General features: G+C 50.3%; 1 protein-coding gene across 1 annotated transcript in view; it reads right to left on the reverse strand.

The window, feature by feature from the left end:
• LOC147659219 (uncharacterized) overlaps window positions 1-25,628 on the reverse strand; it is a 231,440-nt gene that overhangs the window by 181,181 nt on the left and 24,631 nt on the right. The window contains exon 3 of the mRNA XM_086951880.1: window positions 21,588-21,693. The gene's annotated coding sequence lies outside the window, so the exon portion shown is untranslated. The remainder of the gene's footprint in view (window positions 1-21,587; window positions 21,694-25,628) is intronic.

Below are 25,628 nucleotides of genomic sequence, written 5' to 3' on the forward strand. Positions count from 1 at the left end.
AAATGTTAAGAAAGCTTCAGCACAACCGCTAAACAACCGAACGGGACGCGGTACAAGGTTGCCGGGACACACAGAGCACAAACACACACACCCTAGTGGCCTGAGCCACCCTCACAAGTGCTGCTGTGTGCAAGTGTGAAATAGGAAGTGGCGACAGGGCCCTGTGGCAGCAGGTGGGCGTGGAGAGTGCAACATATGGCGCGCAACCCAGTAAGTGAGTGCACACAGGCCCCTCACACGCTACACCTCAATAGATTGCATCCCAGGTTGTGCAACGATTTCCAAATATGACGCTGAACACAGATATTGAAATGCCTTATAGTGCCCTGCCCCCCACAAGATGCAGAACCAGGCCTGGTGTGCAAATCACAAACAACCACCATACGTTGTGCACGAGAGACACCAGCACACTGCATACACGCAGGTCTCCCCCCAAACAGAGAACACCAGAGGTCTTTCCACGCAGAAATGGTGTGATACGCAACGGCCCGTGACTCGCACACTAGGCTAGGGACACAACGTCCTGCTCTCAGGCAAACAGCTTCCAAACAAGACTCAGGGGCAAACGAGGACAGCCGAGGCCCACGTATCAACCCCTGTCTGGGCAGGTTCTCCCCCCGTCAGCCGGCACCAGGGCGGGCCGCGTCCTCGCCAGAACATCCACTTTAACAATCACACCCAACACATAAGTTAGAGGCGGGTTTCACGTGGAGCCGATGGAGGAGCACGACCACGCGCAATTGTGCCACCACCATTACTGTGAGCAACCCAGCCACACGCACACACCACAGCCTCCAAGCATTACAGCCACACGCACACACCAAGCCTCCAAACATTACAGCCACACGCACACACCAAGCCTCCAAACGTTACAGCCACACGCACACACCACAGCCTCCAAGCATTACAGCCACACGCACACAGTACAGTGCCCTGTAAACACAATCTGGCCACACACTCGGCAAACACTCCCCGCTGCCGAAGAGCAACACGTCCTAGTGCTTGTTTTTGCGTATTTTTCTGGGCAGCTGGTATTTTTTTTTTGGCACAGGGATGGCACAGACCCTGCCAGGAGGGCTCCTTCACGGAGGGTTTTTACATGCAGAAGAGATTACTACCAGGCACGTTTTTGTTGTTTCAATTCCCCCTCCATGTGCCTCACTGCCAGAAATCGGATATATAAAATGACACTGAGTGGCTTGATTTAAGGTTATTGGACGAGGACGGAAAGGAGCTCCACAAAAGGCTGACACACCCTCAATTTATTAGCCACAAGCTTGATTAGACGGAGGGAGGCCTCGCAGATGCGGCCGGGCCGCCTTGAAGGCGGCTGCCGGCGGGCTGACCCGGGAAGCCCCGCGCGGAGCTGATTGCAATTACCCGACGCTTTACACATCGTCTGGCCCGAGACTGGGCTGTCGCAGGACCACCAGACGCTGCTGCGGGCGCTGCAGATTGCACCGGCTGACACACTTGGGGCACATTACACGAGCATCTGCACAGCACATGATGCCGGGCTGTTTCATGATAGCTGGGGCTCCACAGAGTGTGTAAACGAGCCGGCTGTCAAAGGCAGATATATGGGAAGCCTCGTGAAGCCCACACGGCAGGGGAAAAGGAAATGGGAGGGGAATCTCGCGCAGGCTGGATCATTTCAAAGAAGCCCAAGAAAAACCACGCTGCAATAAAACTCCCATTACCTTATTAAAATGTCCTTGTTAGAATGAGTTCCCTGTAAAAGCACGCACTGCAAACACACTGCGCTGGTGCTCTGCTGACTTATCCCGCTCGGATTCTGCATCTATTCGAACTGCCTCATACGAGCCTTCTGGCGACTTTTGCTCGGTTGTCATTGTGCATCCAGAGTGGCTTTTAGGATGTGATTCTGACTCATTAGTGATGTGTTCTGGTCGTACGGTTCGGCTCCCGGTTCTGTGCACGCAGCAGAGAGGCCAAGGACTGGTTGTGCAGGTAGGGGGGCGGGAACGGGGCCGGGGAGACACGGAGAGCGAGGCAGCGGTAGGGGGGCGGGAACGGGGTGTAATGGGACGATCCCAAGAGATTTGGGAGGGATTTAGCTAGTTATTCGAAAAAGGGGATTTAAAAGCTGTAGAGAAGCATCTAAGATCTATAAAAGACCCGGTTCCCCAACCCAGCGACTTTAATAAAGCTGTGCTCTATTTCCCAAATACATTCTTTAATTAATTCTGTTTCTAACTTGTGCCTCTCTCGTCCAATATCTTACACTTCCATAGCTTAGATCACTCACCCTTGTAGATTCTTTCCAAATTCAGGTCGGTAGCTCCTGCCCATTGCACAAACTGCGAGCGCCGTGTCCCCGTTCTGGAAGCTCACCCCGCCAGTTGGGCCTGGCGCCTGCGGCCAACAGTTCCTCCTCACCTGGGGCCAGCTTCGTGGAGCCAAAACAGGACGACAAACAATAAGCCATGCCCGCGGGACTTCCGGCCGCGCAGGGATTGGCCGGCCTAAAGAAACAGAAAGCAAAAAAACGCCCACGGAAGAAAACGCACCCCGAATCAGGTGGAGACAGAACATTTGTTCACACCCCACGAAGAAATTACGTCAGAAGGAGAAGAAAACGCAAAAACGCCCTTGAATCGGAGCAAGCATAAGACAGATAGAGCCGTCGACCCGGAGCCCGCCCGCACTCACCGGTTGTCTGAGGCGGCGGCGGCTCCTCTCCGCTGGGCTCTTCTGGGTGACGGTGGCAGGGCTCTCTCCTCGGGAGAGCCTCGCCGGAGGACGGTTCCTTCTTCTTCCCGGCAGGAGCGCGGGGTGGCCTCCCGTCCGCTTCCTGGTTTCTCCTCACTCCAGCAGCCAATCACCGCGCAGGTCACCCGGCGAGCCTCCCGGCGAGCCTCCCGCAGCCTGAACCAATGGCAGCGCGGCTCCCGGGTGACGTCAGCGGTGGTTCCCTCGGCTTCTTCGCGGCCCCGGGGCTGCGGCGGTGATTTTCACGGGCAAAACGGCTGTGCACAAAAAGCGCTCAGGGGGAAGCACAGCGCTTCGGACTGACTGACTGCCTCGAGAGGGACGGGGGGACGGGGGAAGGGGGGCGGGAGAGCACACGTACGGCGGGAGACACTGGAGCAGGAAGGCGGGTGCCGGCAATGCCGGAACAGATTCGGGGGCGTTCCTGGCTTTTGGCTGACGTCGCGTGACGTCGGCAAAAGCCAAAGAATCTCGGGAACGCCCCCGAATCTGGTCCGGCATTGACGGACAGGCCCATCGTCCAATGGCTATGCTCCATTTATGGAGCTAGCCAATAAATGACGAGGGCCGATCCAAACCTACACTACAGTTCTCATTAGGTTTTCGCCTGCGCGAAAAAGCTGCGCAGAGCGCAGCTTTCGCCAGGCAAAACCTAAAAAGTGTCTCTGAACTGACGGCACAGGCTTATACACTTTAAATTCCTACAGCGAGTGTATTACACTCCCGAACGCTTACACCGATACGGCCTCCGTCAGTCTCCGGAGTGTGAGCGTTGTCACTTCCTACATATGGCGTGGAGCTACCGTAAGATTCATGAGTTCTGGGTGGCGGTCATTTCGGAACTCAGTGAAATACTAGATCATGAACTTCCGATTGATCCAGCTTTGGCGCTGTTGGGTTACTCGAGACCTCTGCTGGTGGCGTATAGGCGGTTGGCGGACATGGGATTGCTGTTGGCGAGACGCACGGTGGCGCAGTGTTGGATGAGAGGGCCGACCCCGTCCAAAAAACGATGGGCCAGGGACATGGTGTATTGTTGCACACAAGCTGAACACTACAGCGAGCTCCTCCCCCCCACTAGTAGACCGAAAAACTTCTGGGGCTTATATAACACCTTCAGATATGCTAGGGAGGACATAGCGGACACACAGGGAGATGAGAGGGTGGATACACATTAGCTGGCTCTTGTACAGTGCACTCCCGGGGTTTCAGTTACGGAAGAGACGATGACGCCTGGGGAGCCAGGGGGATGGCCGGGTGGAGTATTGAAGCCCGGCTGTCACGGGACGAGAGCCGAGTGGGAGGATATGAGCGATGGAGTGGGGGGTGAGAACGGGACACACTTGGGCCACTCTGGTGGAGTCACATTTGGGAAATAGAGAGGGGCACCGACAAGAGATTCGACATGGTGTGGCTGATATTGGGTGGATCTGCGGACGGGTTGGACAGTGGGAGGGAGGGGGGGTTTGGGAGTTTTTTCTGGGTGTTCTCTTACCTGTTTGCACTAGAGGGTGGGTGGGGAGGGGGTATAGCAAAAAAAAAAAAAAAAAATACACCTCCATTTCTGATTTTGCAGCACTCGTTCTACATGTCTCACCCTCTATGACAACTGGGGACATCAACGAATACGTTGTGACAGCACCGGCGATGACTCATTATTTGCTTGTTTGTTGTACTGTGATATTACGCTGCCGTACCCCCGGGTTGACGGCGTCAGGCTGTGTACATCGACTTACCTGGTGCTCGACTGTATCCATCATTGTCGCATCGCCGGCCCGAGAGGGTTGTAGGCGGGAAGCTGTGTATGATTTGGCCTATGTTAATAAAGGTGTTTTAAAGAAAACAAAAAACTATAACTTTACTTTAACCTATGGTTATTTCAGTGGATTTCTAGTTTTTTTTTTAAACCTAAAGAAATATTGTGTTACCATACGCACAGAACACCCACCCCCTCTGTGCACGGTCTTTGGCTGTGTACAGCCGTGAGTAGGACACAGTGCCCGGCAACCCCACACTGTGCCCGGCCTTTAGCGTTCAACCCATTAGTGCAGCACTTCTCCCCAAGCCATTTTGGGCCTCAGGGTCCCTATCCCCTGCGACCAAAATATATTTCTACAAGAGAGGGAGGCGCATTCCTCCACTCCCCAAGTCACAAGGGGCATGGGGAACCCAACTCCCAGGCCATTAAGTCGAAGGGGCTCATGGCCCCACCTTCGTGAGTCAATAGTGTCCCATCCCGAGGTAATTACCTGAACATATGTATAATATATAATAAATATATATAATAAATATAGAAGAGGGGGCAAGTGACCTCTCCCCAAGAGCCTTAATAGGTCCCAGGGAGCTCATGTCCTGATGCAGAATGTCATCAAAAAGGGGGCCAGGGTATTTGCGGGCCTGCCCTTCCCAAGCCTTAATAGGCTCCGGGCTGAATGCTATAAAAATGAGGAGGGGGCCATGCTGCACCGCTTCCTGAACCTCAATAGGTTTCGGGGACCAAATCCAGCGGAACCGATTGCCATTATATAAGGGAGGGAAGCCGCGCAGCCTCCCTCCTCGACTCTTTTGTAGCCCAGGGGAACTCATTCCCGGGGCATCACTTGGAGCCCAGCCAGCAGCAATCTGGGAGCCACAGGGGTAGCCTCAGGGTCCCTGCAGCCTCAGCCCGCTCCCTTGGCATTGCGGGAGTAGGCATTGCTCCCACCCTGCAGGGGGGCAGCTGCTTATGCTTGCTTCCACCAGGCGGAAGCAATATGTGTTATCCTGCGCAGTGTAACACAGGGCTGTTAGTGTCAATCATACTTATATCTGTCCTAAGGCGAGCGGGCGGCCAATTGGGGAAGCATCATGTGTTAGTTAGCATGACCCTGTTGGACATTTTGGGCAGCTGTGTACGTCCTGGCATGATCATGGGGTGGGCAATCTTGACAGTGGTGTTGTGCCTGCACTGTCCGTGGGTGGGGGGTGGGAATTTTTTGTTTACTGGTTTGTTGTTGAAAGTCATTGTTGTGGATGCACGGCGATCAATTGTGTTGGGCGGCGGATGGTAATCCACAGGCAGGATAAATGGCAAAGGGCACACAGATGACACAGGGGGTTAAATTCCTCTTTTGGAATTTTCGGGCCTGAGTACCTGGACCAAACAATACAGGGTCTTCAGATTCCTAAAAAGGCATAACGTCGAATTTGCCTGCTTGCAAGAAACCCACCTGGATACCCAGGAGCTGCGAGGGTGGCCAGGAAATGGTGGGGTCAGGTATTTCACTTCTCCTACTCGACATACGCTCTGGGGACGTTGATTTGGGTGGAACTGGGCACCACGTTCACTCTTCAGTAAACTCTTCAGTACATGAAGGCTGCATGGGGGGGGGGGGTGCTTTGTTCTGTTGCATGGACAGCTAGATGGCAGAGATATAGCTATCCTGAATACTTGTGCACCCAACACAGACGAGGCTTCTTTTTTCTAATCGATGCAGGACCTAATCACTGCAGAGTTAGACGTATCAATGACATGCTGGGGAACTTTCATTGCGTCATTGACCACGCTCTGGATAGCAATCCTCCCAGAGCTGGCACGAAGCTTCGCATGACAAATCAACTGCAGGCCTTGATGAGGGGAAAAAGGTCTGCAGGACATTTGGAGGGCCTGACACCGGGCCCAGAAGCTCTCCACCTGCTTCTCTCCAACACACAATACTTATAGTAGGCTTGACGGGGTATTGGTGTCGGAGATTCCAGTTTTTTCAGAGGCTGAGGTGACGCATCTAGCCTGCTTTCTGTCAGACCATGTGTTGGTGTGCTGCGTGGTTCAATGGAATACTCAGTTCGGGGTTCCCGAAGGTTGAGGATGCCCCCCGATTTACTGGAGGATCATTAGGGAAGGACGACTCACTCTCGGGTGCTGTCAGAGTACATGACCCTTAACTGGGGTGGGACAACCAGTAGATCCACAGAGTGGGAAGCGATGAAAGCAGTGATGCGGGGACTGGGTATGGGACTTACGTGTGGCGTTTGACGCCAGCTACAGAGGGAGCTGATGGATAAAGAGGCTTTATTGGTCGGGCTCCAGTCGGGTGATAGGGTCCACTCTAACGATTATGCCCCTGAGCGCGATCTACGTGAACCGATTAGTGAAATCTGGGACAAACTGAATAAATAAATGCTTACAAGTTATCGCCAGCGGCTACATGCTTAAGGCGACAAATCTGGACGCCTACTGGCCTAGATCCTTCGTAGGGAGCAGGCCCCTTCGTTGACGACCTGCTTGTGTAATACTGCAGGTAAACCCAAATACTCTAGAGTAGGCATACTGGATGTGTTTCAGCAGCACCTGCAGAGGGTGTATGCTGTAGACCTCTCGGTCCAGGTAGATTGCTATGTCCCATTTTTGGGGGAGTTGAGGCTGACCCGGCTCCCGCAGGCTGCCAGGGAGGAGCTGGAGGTATGTCTAACGACTGAGGAACAGTTAGAGTCCCTCAGTGAACTGTCCAGCGCCAAGGCACCTGGAGTTAATAGATTCCAAATCAAAAAGACCTACTCTGAGCAGTCGGTGCAGCCGCTCCTACAAGTTTACAATAAAGCTTTTGGGTGGGGTGTCCTGCGCCTCTCTCTACGGGAAGGGGATTTCTGCATGCTCTTGAAGCAGAGGGGTGATGAACAGGATCCGGCAGCGTACCGCCCGCTCACCTTGATCAATACCTACATCAAAATGTTATGTAAGGCCCTTGCTAGGCGGCTGGGTCCCCATATGCCACACCTTAAACATGAGGACCAGTGTGGGTTCATCCCTGGTCACAACACCGGTATGAACCTACAGCGCTTATCACATGTCATGCTTGAGGTACAGAACAGAGGAGAGGAATTGGCACTGGTGTCCATTGATCTTGAGAAGGCTTTCGACTCTAGTCTGGGGCTACCTTCAGGAGGTACTGCAGGTGGAGGGCTTTGGCCCATGCTTCTGTCGGTGGGTGCAACTCCTTTATACGGAGCCCTGTGCTCGGTGGGGCACACTCGGTCTAAGAAGTGGACGCTCAAGCGCAGGAAGCGTCAGGGCTGCCCACTGTCACCTTTATTATTTGTCTTAGCCATAGAGCACATGGCGGTGTGGGCACGAGTACTCGGGCCATGGGGGATCCGCAGGGGGGAAACTACCCATCTTATATCGTGGTATGCAGATGATGCTTTGTTCTACATTGCATCCCCTGCAGGGCGGTCCCTAAGCTCTTGCAACTACTGGACGAGTTTGCTGACTGCTCTAGCCTACACCTGAATAGGCGCAAGTCCCATGGTTGTGATGCCTGCACAGCCGCAGAAGGGCCTTCCGGGGTTGGGTTTATCTGCACTGGGAGACTGGACATTTCAGATATCTAGGTATACAGATTGCACTCACTGGTGCACGATTACTACAACTGAACGTGACTGGGGTGCTAGACTCTTTGAAGCGGTCGGTGGCTTTCTGGAACACCTTAATGTCGTCTCTCATGGGTCGTGTGGCAGTTGCTAAGATGGTCGTCTGGCCGCGCGGTTTATATATGCTCCAGAATTAATTATGTAACATCCCTATGAGGGTGTTTAGGCAGTTGAGATCCCTACTGGTGGCTCTCTATTGAGCAGGACGTCGCTGTAGGGTGGCCATGCAGGTACTAACGAGGTGCTATGAGGATGGAAGTTTAGAACCGCCCCAGGCTGGATCTGTATTACTATGCAGCATGCAGCTTGGTGGGTTGACAGGGAGACAAATGGAAAAAGCACCTTTCTGCAGTCAGTGAGACTTCGGGTGTTTTGATGGAGGGGTCGGTGATGCTGGCGACTTACCCTACTTGGTCCGGCAGACCACGGCTGTGTGGTAGGCATCCGTGGAGCATGTCCTCAGGTGTGTACCATTTCACTGGGAGCTTAGTTTGTGGTCCCTGGCTCCAGTAGGAAGGATGATGCGGACATGTCATACCAGGCCTGGATGGAGAGGGGGTGTCAAGTACTGGCAGACCTGTACCCGAATGAGACCTTTATCTCATACGAACACACGTGTGAGGCGTTTGGCCTGGGACAGGGCCAATACCTTCAGCACGCAGGCCTCATGAACCTAGCAAGGGAGACTTGGCTCATGTTCCCTGATGCTCCACAGACGACTCAAACCCTGGACATTATGCTCACGTGCGGCGGGGGACGCCGTTTGGTCTCTTTACTCTACAGGTCCATGAGTCCGATGATGTGCATGCCCTACGCCACACGATGGCATGAGCAGCCTGGGATGCGGACCTGCCGGTTCCCATGGACGACAGGGCCTGGGGGTCCGTGTGCGCCCTGACCTACACAGCATCCTGTAATGTGTGCTTTAAACTAATACATTGTAATTATCTACACCGCATCGTGGTGACCCTGGTGAAACTGTGCCGTATAGATCCGGACGGGATGGCGCCTGCCCTAGGAATGGAAGATGGGGGAGGACTTTATACATCTAGCCTGGTGGTTGTAATGTGATATACCAATGACTTTTGAGCGAAATGATTATGGATGGATATTGACATAAATGCCGATAAAAATATGTTTGAAAAAAATCTAACCTGGTGGTGTCCCGAGGTACAGAGAGTCCGGGAGCTGGTGGTTGAGCGAGTGAGGGGGTACAGGCTTTCGGATCGAAGCCACTCCACTTAAATCCCTGCATGGGCAAGTTCCAAGACCTAAACCCGCAAAATGGCATACAAAGTGCTGCAATTGCTCGTAGTACTAGCGAGGCATAGGATTGCATTGTGTGGATGGGTAGGCGTTCTCCCTTGTTGACTGATTGGTGGAGAGACGTGCGAGAAGAAATGCGTTACTTACCTGTAACAGCAGTTATCCAGTATTGGTGTCTTTCATAGATTCACATGCCTGAATCATTCCCCGTCGTCGAGACGGGAGCCTCCGGTAAATAAAAAAGTAATGTCCATAGACATACATAGAGAAAAAGGGTCTAAGGGCCTCCCCTTAGTAGCCTTTCCTTGTCCTTATGTAAAAAAGGACCAAACTCTTACAGTCAGCCAATCAGCTCCGACCTCCCTCTAGAACCTTCCTGGGAGGAGCCTCAGTCCCTCAGATTTTCGTACGCACCCAGCTAGGTTGGCGTAATATAGTCCGGGAGGGAAGTGAGTCCTTCCAGGGGAGGCGGGAGGGTTGCATGTGAATCTATGAAAGACACCAATACTGGATAACTGCTGTTACAGGTAAGTAACACATTTCTTATCCAGTATTAGGGGTGTCTTTCATAGATTCACATGCCTGAATCAGAGTAGCTAGCAATCATAGTAGCACATTCGTAAGGTAAAGTTTGCTCTGCCGTCATGTTAGATAATGCATACAAATCATACAACAATGAGACAGCATAGAGAGAATAACATCAGAGCAAGAATGTGCATACCTGGAAGGCGGGATGTAGGAAGGGTCACCTTACTGAAAGAGATGGCGAAGCACCGCCTGGCCCACTGCCGCATCCTTCTGGAGTTCGATATCCAGGCAGTAGTGTCTGGCAAAAGTATGCAGTGACTTCCAGGTCGCCGCTCTGCAGATGTCCAGGATTGGCACTCCTGCAAACAGCGCTGCAGACGTGGACATCGCCCTGGTGGAATGAGCAGTAACATGATCATTCAGAGGCCGGCCGGCCTTGTCGTGGCAGAATGAAATCGCAGAGGAGATCCATCTGGATATGCTTTGCTTCGTGAGAGGCAGGCCCATTCGTGGTCTGCTGTATGCCACGAACAGCTGCGAAGACTTCCTGAGAGCCTTAGTCTTGTCCAGGTAGAACTTTATGCACCTCATAAGGTCCAAAGAATGCAGCGACCTTTCCGACGCCGTAGAAGGGTTGGCAAAGAAGGACCTAAGGACTATTGGTTCATTGAGGTGAAAGTCCGAAGGTACTTTTGGAATGAACTTAGGGTTTGGTCGCAGTACCACCCTGTCCTGTCTGAATTGCATGTATGGCTCCTGAATGGATAAAGCTTGCAGTTCGCTAACCCTTCTGGCAGATGTTAGAGCAAGCAAGAGTGCTGTTTTCCACGAGATGTGTTTAAGAGATGCACGATGAATGGGCTCAAACGGGTGACGCATGAGTTGGTTGAGTACCAGATTAAGCTGCCATGTAGGAGGTACTTTCCGAGGCCTCGGAAAGGATCTGTAGAGCCCCTTTAGGAATTGCTTGACCAGACGGCTGGACCACAGAGACGGCCCTGTGACAGTTCTGGTGAACCTCGAGATAGCCGCCAGGTGAACCTTGATGGACGCATGAGTTAGTCCAGACTGAGCCAAATGCAGGAGATATGGCAATACCTGTTCAGGGGTATTGGCGAGGGGCCGCAGGCCCTGGTCCGAACACCAAATGCAGAACCTCTTCCATTTGAGAGTGTAGGTCTTGTTCGTACTGTCTGCCCTTGCTTTGGCTAATACATCCCTGCAGTCTTGTGGGATATTCAGGGCACCGAACTCTCTGTGCTCAGGAGCCAGGCTGATAATTTGAGCGATTGGAGGTTCGGGTGTTGTACCTGTCCGTTGGACATCGTCAAGAGGGCCGGGTGCTGTTTCAGGCGGATCGGCGATCTGATGGAGAGTCGAAGCAGATCCGAGAACCAGTGTTGCCTCGGCCAGAACGGGGCAATTAGGATCAGGGTGCAGGGCTCCACCTTCATCTTCCTGAGGAGCCGTGCGATCATCGGGAATGGAGGAAATGCGTACGCAAAGGCGCTGGACCATCCTATGGAAAATGCATTTCCTAGTGATCCTTGTTGGGGATGCCAACTTGCGTAGCTTGGGCATTTGGCGTTCCTCCTGGTGGCAAAGAGGTCGATGTTCGGGACTCCCCACAGAGAGAAGATGTGAGTCAGAGCACTGTCGGATAGTTCCCACTCGTGGGAGAGGGATTTTTGCCTGCTTAGGGCGTCTGCGATGGTGTTGTCCTTTCCCGGGACATATTCCGCTTTGAGCGGGATTCCGTGCATCACCAGCCAGTTCCAGATCTTCTGCGATTCGCGTGAGAGAGAAAGCGAACGCGTTCCCCCTTGTTTGTTTAGGTAGTGCATCGTCGTGGTGTTGTCTGTCCTGACGAGCACCGGGGAGTTCTGGATGCGTGGCAAGAAGGCCTGGAGAGCCAGATACACGGCCCTTAGCTCCAAAAGGTTTATGTGGAGCGATTTCTCCTGAGTGTCCCACTTGCCGCTGATCTGAAGGTCCTGGAGAACAGCGCCCCATCCCTCTAGGGAGGCGTCGGTGGTTATCACTAGAGGTGACGCTGGAAGGAGAAACGGTAAGCCGACAGTTAGATTCCGGCGACGTTTCCACCATTGCAGACCTTTGGACATTTTTGGTGTGATCCGAATAATGTCGTCGAAGGAGCCAGTACTTTGAGTCCATTGGCTCGTGAGTGCCTCCTGCAAGGGCCGCATTCTGAGTCTGCAGTGCGGGATGAGGAATATGCAGGAAAACATCATACCTAGGAGGGAGGTGTAAGTCCGAACTTTTAGGTGTGTCTTTGCCGCCACAGCCGTGGCCAGGGATAAGATCTTGTCCGTCCTTTCCTCCGAGGGGAAGGCTCTCGTGGACTCCGTGTCTAAGATGGCCCCTAGGAAGGTGATTTTCGTTGCGGGGACCATGCAGGATTTTTTGAGATTGAGCGTCAATCCCAGTCTCTGAAAGAGATTGGTGCAGGCGTTGGAGGATGTGACTGCGTCTGCAGGCGAGGGTGCTTTTACCAGCCAGTCGTCTAGGTAGGGGAAGACTTGGTGGCCCAGTTGACGGAGGAAGGCTGCTACTGGCGCAAGGCACTTCGTGAAGATACGTGGCACGGACTTGAGGCCGAATGGCAGGACCTTGAACTGATAGTGACGGCCCGCCACCTCGAATCTTAGGAATTTCCGGTGACTTCTGAGGATGGGGATGTGGTAGTAGGCATCCTGGAGATCTAAGGATGTTATTAAATCTCCTCTTTCTAGAATGCCCAGAATTTCTTGGATTGTCACCATCCTGAACGATTGGCTCAGTAGGAAGGCGTTGAGCGCCCGGAGATCCAGGATGGGCCTCCACTTGTTCTCTTTTTGCTGTACCAGAAAGAAGTGGGAGTAGAATCCTTTCCCCTTTGAGGATGCCGGTACTCTTTTGATTGCTCCTTTCTGTAGCATTGTCGAAAGTTCCTTTAGAAGCTGGCGCAGGTGTTTGTGCGTCCGCCTGCGTGGGGGGGTATTGGGAGGGATGGAGGTGAATTCGAGAGAATGGCCGAATCGAATAATTTGAAGAACCCACTTGTCCGTGGTGAGGTATTGCCAATTGGTGAGGAAATGGGTCAGCTTTCCTCCAATTTGAAAGGATGGAGAGGGTGGATGGACTGGCTGGAGTAATCGGTCACTGGCGGCCGCCAGCGCCCCTCTTGGTATTTTTACCTCTGTAGCTAGATCTTCCAAATGAAGATTGGCGGCCTTGTTGCTGTTTGTTTTGGTATTGGCCTTTGTGATTGTATGAAAACGAGGACCTGTTCTGAAAGGAGCCTCGATAGGAGGACTGACCTCTTGCTCTGTTGCCCCGAAAGGACTGGTTTCTGGACTGCAGAGTACCCAGTGCCCTTGCCGTGTCCGTGTCCTTTTTAATGGCCTGCAGTGCCTCGTCGATTTTTTCTCCAAAAAGGTGTTGTCCGTCGAAGGGCATGTCCAGCACCTTCGATTGTACTTCCTGGCGGAATGATGTCGCTCTTAGCCATCCTTGGCGTCGTAGGACAGCAGCCCCCGCCAGTTGACGGAAGCCTGTCATGGCTGCGTCGATAGCACAGTCAATCAGTTCCGCTGCTGAAGACTGACCTTCTATTAGTAGGGCCTTCACCTCACCCTGTAGTGCGTCAGGCAGTTCCTGTACATAAGGGGCGATGTCCTCCCAGAGCTGGCGATTGTAACGCCCCAGCAAGGCAATGGAGTTTGCCACCTTGATGGTCATGGCCGATGTGGATGAGAAACGTTTCCCAATCGTGTCAAGTTTCCTGCCCTCCTTGTCCGGGGGGGCGGACAGAGGTGAGGAAGGGTTGCGGGAGTGTTTCTGGGCTGCCTGTGTCACCACTGAGTCTGGTTTGGGGTGACCATTGAGGCAAGCCGCTGCCGTAAGTGGCGCTCTGTATTTTTTGTCTAGGCGTGGAACAACCGCCGGTACAGAAGCAGGTGTTAGCATTAATTTCTTTCCTTGTTCCCACAGAAATTCAATAATTGGAATAGTTTTTGCGGTATTGTGAGTCTGCTCCTTAAAATCCAGCAAGAAACAGTCCGTTTCTGTCGATTCCACCGCCATATGGAATCTTTTCGCTGCTCTCTCCACAAGCTTGTGGAAGCCGGCAATGTCCACAGGCGGGGAGTCCGCATGACGCGGTTGTGGTGAAGCTGGGGATGACGCCACATATTCATCCTCTTCATCGTGGTCTGAGTGATCCTGGTCCGAGTGGTCAGAGTGTACCTCCTGGACCTCCCCGTCCTCTAATTCCTCCTCCTCCTCATCATCGTCCGAAGAGACCACCACCTGAGGCTGGACGTCATGGTGGGTTTGAGGGTGATGCTGAGTTTGTTTCGGGGCGGACACCGGAGCTTGGATATTAGGTGTCTGATCCCCCTTGTCCTGAGGCGCATGAACGTTAGGCGCGAGATCCGCCTCTGTTTGACTCTGGAAAGCGTTGCTTGTAATCCTGTACAAGGAATCTTAAGTCATCAACAAGGGTTGCAGGCAAGCATATCATGGGGGTGACTTCCGTGCGGACACTAGTATGGATAGAGTGCTCCTGATAGGTGAAGTCATCCTGCTCCTCGTCAGTGCTTTGGCATTTATTGGGCAGGACCGAGACCGAAGTTGCGGGATCCAGGTGGTCATCCTCTTCGGATTCTTCGCTTTGGAAGATTTCCTGAGGTGGTTGCTTCACCACTTTGCTTGGAGACGTCGTTTCTGGGGTAATTTGTGGTTTGGCAGGTTTTGTAGACTGCACAACAGAGCCTGTCGTCGTCGAGGGAACCGTCGACGGCGGTAGCATGAGGGTTGATACCTCCACTAGTTTCGATTGTTTCCAGGATTCCGGCATTGTTACCTTCGACAACGAGCCCTCCGTCGACGGTGTCGTCGTCGGGTCCCTCGTCGACGGAGTCTTCGTCGACGGTGTCGTCGTCGAGTCCCTGGTCGACGGAGTCTTCGTCGACGGGGCCGTCGCTGATGACGAGCCCCTCGTCGACGGAGTCGTCGACGGAGTCGTCGACAAGGTCCTCGTCGATGGTGATGGGTTCTTGGTCGTCGACGACTGCGCAGTCGACGCCTTCGTCGACGGTGCTTTCGTAGACGATGTCTTCGTCGTCGATTCTCTCGTCGACGCCTTTGTCGTCGACGGTGGGATGTTGGATAACTGCTTCGACGACGATGGGTTCGTCGACGATGGCGACGTCGACGGTGTAGTCTTCGTCGTCGACAAGGTCTTTGTCGTCGATGACGATTTTAGGCTAATAATTGAAGAAACGGGCCTACCTGAAGATAGGGAGGACGTAGTCGTCGTCGTCGACGCTGAAGGCGACGAAGCTGAAGTGGTAGACACTGTGGTCGTGACTGAGGTAGTCCTCTGGGCTTGTCTAGAAGACGGAGCAGGTTTCTTAAAGGTTTTATCCTCCTTAGCAGACACTGAAGATGTCGCAGATCTTGCCTCTGAAGACTTTTTGTGAGTCTTCGCAGGAGGAGTGTCTGAGGGGCCCGGGGAAGATACCCTAGGCCTCTTTTGAGAGACTGCTGATGCCCTGGAAGCACTACTCACGGAGGAGTCCAGGTGGTCTCTGTCCTTAAGCCTGTCCAGCCATATAAGAAGGCGACCTTCCCTGTCTCTCACAGTCTTTTTAGGAAAAGACCTACAGATCTTGCATTTGTCTGAGACATGGTCCGGGTAAAGGCAATACAAGCACAGGTCGTGCTGATCATCCACATGAATTATTTTCTTGCTACAGGAAGAGCATGCCCTGAACAGGGCTTTCTTCTTCGAGTCAGACATGGAAAAAGCAGTGGAAAGAACACACTTACTGCCAAGACAGTGTAGTGAAGTCTTTGAAGAGTTGAAGGTTTAGAGAACACTTTCAAGAAAGTTTGATGAATTTTGAAGTAATCCTGAGGAGAGCTCAGGCTGGAGACTCCCTAGCACAACGTGCGGTAGAAAATCTGAGGGACTGAGGCTCCTCCCAGGAAGGTTCTAGAGGGAGGTCGGAGCTGATTGGCTGACTGTAAGAGTTTGGTCCTTTTTTACATAAGGACAAGGAAAGGCTACTAAGGGGAGGCCCTTAGACCCTTTTTCTCTATGTATGTCTATGGACATTACTTTTTTATTTACCGGAGGCTCCCGTCTCGACGACGGGGAATGATTCAGGCATGTGAATCTATGAAAGACACCCCTAATACTGGATAATGGTCAATTGCTGAAGAAGTACCCATGAAGGCTAGCAGGAGGGATGAGAAGTTGGCTGAGGAACTCATGACTTGGAGAGCGCTTTGTGGGGATCTCCTGGCACTCAATGGTACTTGGCGCCAGCGGAACGACTCAGGGGGGCCCGGCAGTGGGTTGAAATGGGGGTCGCAGGCATCCCCCTGGAGAGTTGTCCCACAGGCCACTTGTTGTATTTTGAAATTATGAATGATTGGGAGTGGACTGCCCTGTTGTCTTTTGCCTTTTTTCTTTTATTGTGCAAACCACTGTAACTGGTCTCTTGCTGCCTGCTGGCCAAACAAGGTGCACTTATTGTGTTCTTATTGCAAAATAAAAAATAAAGGTTAAAAAAAAAAAGCTATATCCCGCGGCCCAGCAATGCACTGCTTATGAACTCACATATTACATCACTCATGACATGGTCAGTGACATCACTGATGACATCTCACATGACATCACTGATGACTAAAGACTAGTGTCTACTGTGCCCTCTCGGACTGTAACCAAAATGTCTAAGAACTCAATTTCTGACTAATGTATTTTACTGCTGAATTTCAAATGTAGCTTATTTTCATTCAGCCACAGCAAAAAGGCCTCACCAGTAAAATGCATAAGGCAGAAATTGAGTTCTTAGACGTTTTGCTTACAGTCCGAGAGGGCACATTAGATACTAGTCTTTACAGGAAAGTCACTGCAGGAAACTGCACTCTCCGTGTCCGTAGGCACCATCTCCCCCTATTTGAAATAGAGCATTCCATACGGAGAGTTACTCCGGGCAAAACTTAATTATAGTACTCATGAGCTTTTTGAGTCTGAGAAAGAGAGGATGATTGTGAAATTCAAAGCCAGGACATACCCTTTGAAAGTGATCAATACAGGGAGTGAAAAAGTATCTAAAGTTGAAAGGAATAGCCTGTTAACACCCAAAAGGACAAATAAGACCAACAAAGAAGTAAAATTCCTTACCACTTATAGCCAGGAATCAGAGGCCATAAGTAGGATACTTAGGAAACACTGGGGTATGGTGAGATCAGATGCAACTATTGACAAGTTAGTCAGGCCATTCCCCTGCATTACATATAGGAAGAGAAAATACCTACGTAACATACCGGTGCACAGCTACCCCATTAAAAACCTAGCAGCTGCATGATAGTGGCTCAGCGAAAAAATGTTTTTTTTTAAATGTGGTAGCTGCAAAGCTTGTGCGCACAGCAAGAAAGTGAAATCATACATATTACCCACAGGTGGGACGGACAAAATTAGGAGATTCATCACGTGCAGCACTGATTAGTCATTTAAGAGTCGTACAGTGAAGTTGCTTAAACTGGGAATAGCGTACACTGGAGTGTGGTACAGATCTGTGGTGTACAATGGGCTTCCGTAAAGTCGAGTGAGGGACAGTGTAGTGTTGTAAAGTTAAAATGCATAAAGTGGAGTGTCGTATATTGGAATGCCGATCAGTGCAGTAGTGCGCAGTTGAATAGTTTACGCTACAGCGGGGTACAGTGCAATAGCGTATAGTTAAATAGCATAAATGTATTGCCACACAGTGAAGTAGTGTAGACTTGAGTAGTGTTCAGTGCAATAACATTGAGTTTAGTGGCGTTAAGTGTTCAGATGTGCATTGGAGTGGCATATCGTGGAGTAGCGTACAGTAGGGAATTCAACAATTCAATTGGCTTAATTATACAAGCGTATAGTCTAGTGACGTGCAGTGAAATGCTGTTTATAGGAGTGGCGCAGAATGTAGTCTTGTAAAGCGAAATTGCATACAGTGGATTGTGGTACAGTCCAGTGGTGTCTGCTGTATTTCAGTACAATGGACTGCCATATAGTGTAGTAGTGTACATTGGAATAGCATGCACTCCAGTTGGCTACCATCAAGTGGGGGAAAGTGGAATAGCATATAGTGGAATAGCCTGAAGTAGATTTGGTACAGTGGAATAGCGTACAGTTGCAAGCAGTAGAGTTAGGGGAGTCCAGTAAACTGGCATACATGAAAGTGCAATTGAATATAGTGGTGAACAGCGTCATAGAGTAGAGTATAGTGCTGAAGACTAGAGTGGCATACAGTGTGGAGTAGATGGGAGCAACATGCAGTGGATTAGAGTTCAAAGTAGTGACGTAGACTGGAGTATTGTAAACTGGAGTGGCATATTCTAAATAGCGTACAATAGAGTGGCATAAAGTCAACTGGTATACAGTGGAGTGGCGTAAAGTGGAGTGTGTGAAAAGATGTCAATGTTATATCTACGAAATATACATTATAATATGTATGCAAATTTTCTGTTTGTAAATGTAAATAGTGTAAGTAATGTTAACCTTATAAGTTGTATAAAACGTAGTTATATATTGTGCTATGGTATACTGTGGTAAGTTCGCAGTATACCATGGTACATGGTTCTGAGAACTAGTTATGTGATTAGTTGATGACTGTGTTCACCAAAGGTAAAAATCAGCCATGTTGTTTATTTCCACAATTTTGCATTATTGCATGAATAGCTTTTCGCAGTGTTCTAGGTTACAGTCTTTCATATAGTTAAGTATTAGGTTTTATGTTGTTAACAACCTTACGACTTGGGTGAAGGGTCCTGAGAGGGCCCTGTTGTATTTAACTGAGTAGCAATGAATTGGGGCAGGAATGGCCCCTGTTTGGTATACCATCTCCCCTGCCAGAGTACCCAACTGCATGCATATCTGGTATACTAATGTTACACTAATCTAGGTGTGTGTGTAGAGGGCTACACATTATCATGGACTATATGAAATCCTGGACCTGTGCTGTGACCTGGAGGTGCACACCAAGCATTGCTTCATTATGGGAAGAGGACTACTGTCCCTGTCCTGGGTCAGCAGATTAAGCAGTGGTGGCAGCATACTATGCTTTTAGAAAGACCAATAGTGCGAATAACCCTTGTTATCTGTGGCACTGGAAGTGTGGCCTATTGGCCTCAATGCATAATGTTCCGCTATTCTGTGCATGTCCAGAACCTTGCCCGGGCATCTTTTGTTTATGTCAAGTGTGTACATGTGTAGTACTTGTAACTCATGTCTAGTGATAAAATATGTGTGAGTGAGACTGAGCACTGGGGCCTCTAGTATCCATTTTGGCGCAGCACAATATGGAGGGTAGGGGCTGTTCTCCCAGACAGCAGAAGTGTAGTGCTTTGGGTAAATGGAAGGAGAAGATCCAGACACTGAAGTGAGCGAGGATGGAAACTGGCCTACATTTAGAAATTGCATGAGGCATTTGTTAGCAAGGAGTTGCCGACTCATCATCCTGACCACTGTCATTAAGTGAATGTTAGAGGGGAGACACAATCGGTTTGAGGTGTATATTCTTGAGGGGTAGGGACGGCAATCACTATTGTGTGAGGTGAGAATGTTTCTAGCTTAAGCCTGTCCTTTTGTATGTTCCAGATATTTTCTCTTATGTTGGACTGACAACAACCAGGTGCAGAAACCTCACACCTCATTATCCCTGTGTTGTGGGTGCTCCAGGTTGGGAACAGCCCCAGTGCTACCTCCTGTGAAAAGCATCACACTATACAAAGGCTGAGTCTGGAGAGCAGCTGGAGGAGGACACTTGAAAGAGGTTCCACCTCAAACAGTTCTACCTACAAATTGGGTTTAGAAGTGGGATGCACACAACACCACTTTGCTCAATTTTCAAGTCCTTTATGGCTAAGGGAGGGTGAGCTCCATGGAGTACACAAAAACGTCTGTGCAACCAGGGATGGTGTGCGCTTAAAAGTCAGTCTCCTGAAGGTGAGTGGGCATCACCTGAAGTCTAAACTTTCTGCTGGAGGAGCTGTATATCTGCCTAAAGCAGCTAGAAGCTTCTCTGCCTGATGAAAATGGGAAGGAGTCTGCCGAGCCATGCAGGAGGACAGACCGACCACGAGGAGAGAGGCCCAACAAGAAGGTTTCTAATGGACAGCCAGAGATAGCTGACTGCCCAAGACACCTAGGAGTGACCCATGTGCCACAGCCACAGCATCGGAGACTGACTTGTGCGCACGTGTATTTTGATGCAGCTCGTGACGGGCTTCCTGGAACTCTTTTGAGTTTTCCACTCCCTACAGCCCAGCCGCAGATGTATGGAGGAGCGGCCCAAGCTGCCTAAGAGGAGCAATTACCAAACCTTTGCATACACCAATTCACTGCAAGGGGTAAGACTCATTGCGCAAACTTGAGGGCGCATTTGACTGTTGCAGATCTAAACAAACTGCACATGAACGTAATCCACACTTCAACTTTAGAATTGCCCAAAAATGGACGACCAACCAGAGAGACCCACTAAGGAGGAATTATGGGTTGTAGTTCCACGAAAGAGCATTACAACCATGGACACTGTCTTGTATAACCAATTGGCTGTGTAGCATTTAACACTGCTGCGTGAGTAAAGTACTTTATTTTTCTGAAAAAGCAGCAGGGTTGGATAATTCACTTGTGGAGAAGTGTGGCTCAATGCTTAGAGCGGCAGACCTTGATGCAGAACTCTGGCCAGGGACCAGGGTTCGATTCCCGCCTCGGCGGGTTTCGGGCTTAAATTCCTCTGACTGGATATTCTCGCCTCAGTGCCGAATCTAAGCATGGGTCCCACGCTGCAACTCTGGGCAATAGCTTGCTTAGTCTCCACAGAGGCCCCCGATGCTCAAGGGATGCCTGGTTTCACCATGGGATGCCCAGGAGTGGACACCCCACAAGGAAAAGCCAGGAGGGGTTCCCTTGTGGTAGGAGTACAAGCGCCGGGATGCCTCCGGGTCACTGTTCGCGCTATACAAATACGCCACATTTACATCACATTTACTTATTGTTTTTCTTGGTTCATTGTGGAGCTCTGAGCATGAGCACCCCACCTCCATGAGAAGCCAGTGGCTGCTCGCCACCGCTACCCTCAGAGTCAAGTACGTCAACTGACCTCCGCCACTGCGGGCGGAAGCCTGCAAAACCTAAATGCCTTGGGGCCATCCAAATGGGGCCAGACAGATGCTGCTCTATAATTATGAAGCTATACGTTTAGAAGCTATACGTTTAGACATGGTGTGGTAATAAAAGTGTATATTTATTGATTTTTCTGTAAGGTCATATCATAATAGAAGATCATGGATTTTCTAGTTTACATCTATACTGCCACCACCGTTCATGACACTATGCACCCCCCAAATAAACACAGTGTTCGTGTTACATGCGCTTCTGTTTTTCATTCAATGATTGAAGTGCTAAGTAATAGAATTAGAGGCCCCTTGCCTTCCTCCAAATTCAAAGCAGCAGCTTTCAGATTCCTTTAAAAGGTGCCTTATCCACCAAGCCTTTGACTCTGACAGCAAGCTGATTCATAGCACAGCTTGTTTTTGGAAAACACCTCATGCTGCAATTCTGACATCTCTATAAATAACCAGGTGCAATTTCTTACCCAAGAAATACCAGGATCCAGCCTTGTGATATGCAGATCACAGTTTCCAGCAGTGAATCTTCAACTCCCAGAGGCGTCTTCCTGAATTTAAAGCACTGGAATCTGTCTGAAAAGAAAATCATGAAAACATTTATATGTAACTGTTTGCTGAACATGCCCGGGATCCCAACAAAATCAATGAACACAGTGTAAAGTAATGAATGAATTGTAACTTTCCTTTTGTCAACAATCTCACTGGAGGTGTGTAGAAAGTACACATGAGCTCCTTCCGATCTGCTAAAATCCCACCGTGTGTAAAGGCAGTTGCATCTGTACCTGGCAACTGCCTAATGTATCTCGGGCACACCACCGAGGGGATGTTCACAGCCCACCTACCTGCAACTGGGAACTTACTTCCCAGTTGTGCTCCGGCTGCTCTGGCACCGAAATTAGCTGCTTTAGAGTTTAAACTGGAAGGGGTCTTCACTTGATTAATGCAGTGTCTGTCACGGGTGCAGAATGAAGCAAGGTGGGGAGATATTTCAGGACTTTGCTCTTCTGCCGGACTCTCCAGCCAGAAGTGCTGGAATCAAAGACAACATTTGCAAACACCAGAACCAATGTTTGGTAGTAAAGATTATCTCGCAGTCCTCCTTAGGTAAAAACTTTGAGGTTCAGACTACTTCCTCCATTGTACAGGGAGAGACAGCCTACAGAAATGAAGGAAGGAGAGAAACCCTGCTAACTTTGCAGAAGTTGGGGTGTGCACCTGTCCCTGCACTGTCAGATGCCATGGCCTAACTGGGACAGGCCTGTAGTGACTTCACATGCAGTCTGATCACCTGGATGGCAGAGGGGCCCTTAATCTGATAGATGCCAGTCAATGAACAGGAGCACATAAACAGTATGAACCCACTCCAAACCAGCTCATAAAAGCTAGAGGGAAAGTCCTTTTTTGGCGCTGTTGATTGCACATCAGTTTCAAAATATATCCTGTGGCCAAAAGGTTTGGACAGGCAATCCAGTGCTCTGCTGTTCAAAGAACTCTCGAATTACAAGTGCAGATCTAACCCTTTTGGGGAATTCTAGTCCAAGCCCCACGAGCAACTTGGCTAGCCTCTGTCCCATGCACAACTCCAAATATTACTTTCTGTGCATTATGAAAGGTAAAATAACCTGCACAACTGTATCTTTAGGGCGGATTACCTCAAGATCCTTACCCTAAATTTTAATTTGTGATTCAAGAATAAATTCCTTGAAATACGTTACAGAGTTTAATTCACCTTGCCATACTGCTCTCTAAAGTCAAAATCCTATAAAGCTATTTAATGTTCAATGTATCTAACCAAAATCAATCTGAACCACGAGCACCTCAACGCGTTTCAGGCTCAGGGGTCCCTTAGTGAATATAAATATGTCATAGATCTTAATATCTCCAAAACAGATAAAATAGTGAGCATACACATATATGTAAATTCTTTTAATAATTTGTTTGAAAATCAACTTTTTAAAATACACAATACAATGAATTAAAGAACAAAACAGGATTTACAATGTAATTGTCTTTTCACTAAGCCATTGCCTGTAAATTCTGTTTTGTTGTAGCCCTGCCCTGTCCTTTTCCCCAAGGCAAAGGTATCCAAGAACACTCCGTTGACTCTTACAGCCGCCGTAGGTCGGTGATATAGAAGGGCCACCCACCTGCGAAACCGGGACCCAAACCCTAGCCTCTTCAGGGTCTCTGCGAGACACTGCCAGTCCATCAAGTCAAACGCTTTCTCAGTGTCGAGTGACATGACCATCATGGGGGTCACTATCCCGCTCCCAGATACTCCAGCCACAAATGGAGATGTCGGGGATTTAGTCTTGTGGCCTGCCGAGGGCATAAAGCCTGTCTGATCAGAATGCACTAAGTCCGTTATCACTCCTGTGATCAGAGTAGCCACAATTTTGGCCAAGATTTTGCTTTCGGTATTCAGCCAGGAGATGGACCTTTAGGAAGAGCATTGATTGGGTGGCTTCTCCTCCTTAGGTATGACCCCAATTCAGTTCCAGAGGTAGGCATCCCTCGTCTCTTACTGCCACAAAACAAGGACCCTAGCCTGGAGTGGAGAAGCACTGCAAAGCGTTTATAGAGCTCTATCGGCAAAACATTAGGACCCGGTACCTTGCCCGGGTGCATGGCTAGCACGACCTGCCCCATTTCACATAATGTCAGGTCTGCTTCCAGCACTTCCCTACTCGCCCGATCCAAGGCCGGGAGTGCTATCTCTGAAAGAAACTCAGCGATATCCTGGGCCATATGGTGCCCCAGCTTCATTAAGTCCCCCAATAGTACTGAGAAAAGGCGATATCTAAATAGATACGACAGGATCATCTTCTGTAGTCACCACCTCCGCCATCAACCGTGCAATCTCCTCCTGCCGGGCCAGCCATGCCAGAAGTCGGCACGCCTCATCACCCACATCATAAATGTCTCTGGGTCCCAAGGTAGAGCTGAACGAGTGTATTTATTCGTCCCCAGGTTTTGATATTGCTCTCTCATCACTTCCAAGAGACGACACATAGCGTCCTCACCTTTGGACACCCAGAATGTTATCAACTGTAGAAAACAACGCTCCAATTGGAGCGCTCTCTCCTCTCTCCATTTCTTTCGTATAGCGATTATGTTCTGAGCTCTATCCCTGAGCACTGTCTTGTATGCTTCCCACAGCGTAACCGGAGAGGACAATGAGCCCTCATTCTCCTCAAAATATAGCTTAGTGTTTTTGCTATCTCTGGGTCTCTCAAGGTCCAGGCATCCAATTTCCAGGAGACCTGACTGAGGGGCTGTCGGGCGCCCAACTGGAACAACAGCGGGCAGTTGTCAGATATGCTGCAGGCCTGGTATCGTACATCTCTGACCCAGGATATCTGGGTCATGGGCAAAAACACGTAGTCCAACTTTGACATCGTTTTACGGGTAACCGAAAAGAATGAGAATGTCCTCTCGCTTAGTGGTGACTTCAACAAGCATCACTGAGTCACAGTGCATACGCAAACAGGAAGCTCCGAAGGTCCGGCCGGGAGGTGTCGCTCGAGGAGTATGTCTGTCTAACCCAGGATCCAGAACCTCGATGTAGTCCCCTCTGCGAGGATCAGCTTAATCCATCCATGGTCTGTCTCAACAATATACGGGGCGCATACACGTTAACGATCAGGACCAATTTCCTATGCCATCTGCTCTGCACTGCCACGTAGCAGCCCTCAGGGTGAGCCCAGCTCCTCAGCACCTGAAAGGGGGATTCTTTCTGGCTAATGCAATGAACCCCCGGGAGCCACTTGTGTTTCCAGCGTGTGGTAGCCCCACGTACCTGCTTCTTTGCAGACATTTACAGATATTCCTGGTAGTGCATCTCTTGTAGGAGCACCAGGTCTGGGGCATGTCGACGGAAGGGTGGGGGGGCACTTGATCCCACCTTCCATGTATCTTGTCGTGTGTAGTGATGATGTCTTGTGAAGCGTTGTGTCCTGTCCGCCCCAATGCCAAATAAAGAAATCAACCTCAACTGTACCCCAATCCCACCTTTCCCTAGCATGAGTTAAAAATTACCCACCGCCCCAATTCAAGAAATGCTGTTACCCCACCTTCCTTCATGATGAACACTTTAAACAATCCCTGCCTGCAACAGCAGGGCAAAACCCCTTTACCCTTGTAACACTCACACAAACATGACACACCCATACAGCAAGGTTTTGAATGGCGTGGCTCAGTCATTAGTGTCCGAGGGCCCTCGCTGGAACTCCGTGGAGGAGTCTCAGGATCTTACTGATTATTCAAATCAGACGAGTGGGCCTATGGCACTTGTTCCCCCGTGGTAGAGACTCACTTCTAGAGGAACCTTGAGCCTGCCCCTAACACCTCCTCTGGAATGTCCTCTTGCAGGTCTGTCTGTTCTTAAGGTATTTTCAGCTGCTGCACCTCTGTTGGGGGCGACTAAATTCTCGTAGATTCTCTTTTCAGTTGTCCCAAGCCCCTGACCATAGTCTAATCATGGGCCGCGGGCGGCCCCAGGTGTGGTT

The sequence above is a fragment of the Lissotriton vulgaris genome, unplaced genomic scaffold (genome assembly GCF_964263255.1).
Source record: "Lissotriton vulgaris unplaced genomic scaffold, aLisVul1.2 SCAFFOLD_384, whole genome shotgun sequence".
In the NCBI taxonomy this organism is placed as follows: domain Eukaryota; kingdom Metazoa; phylum Chordata; class Amphibia; order Caudata; family Salamandridae; genus Lissotriton; species Lissotriton vulgaris.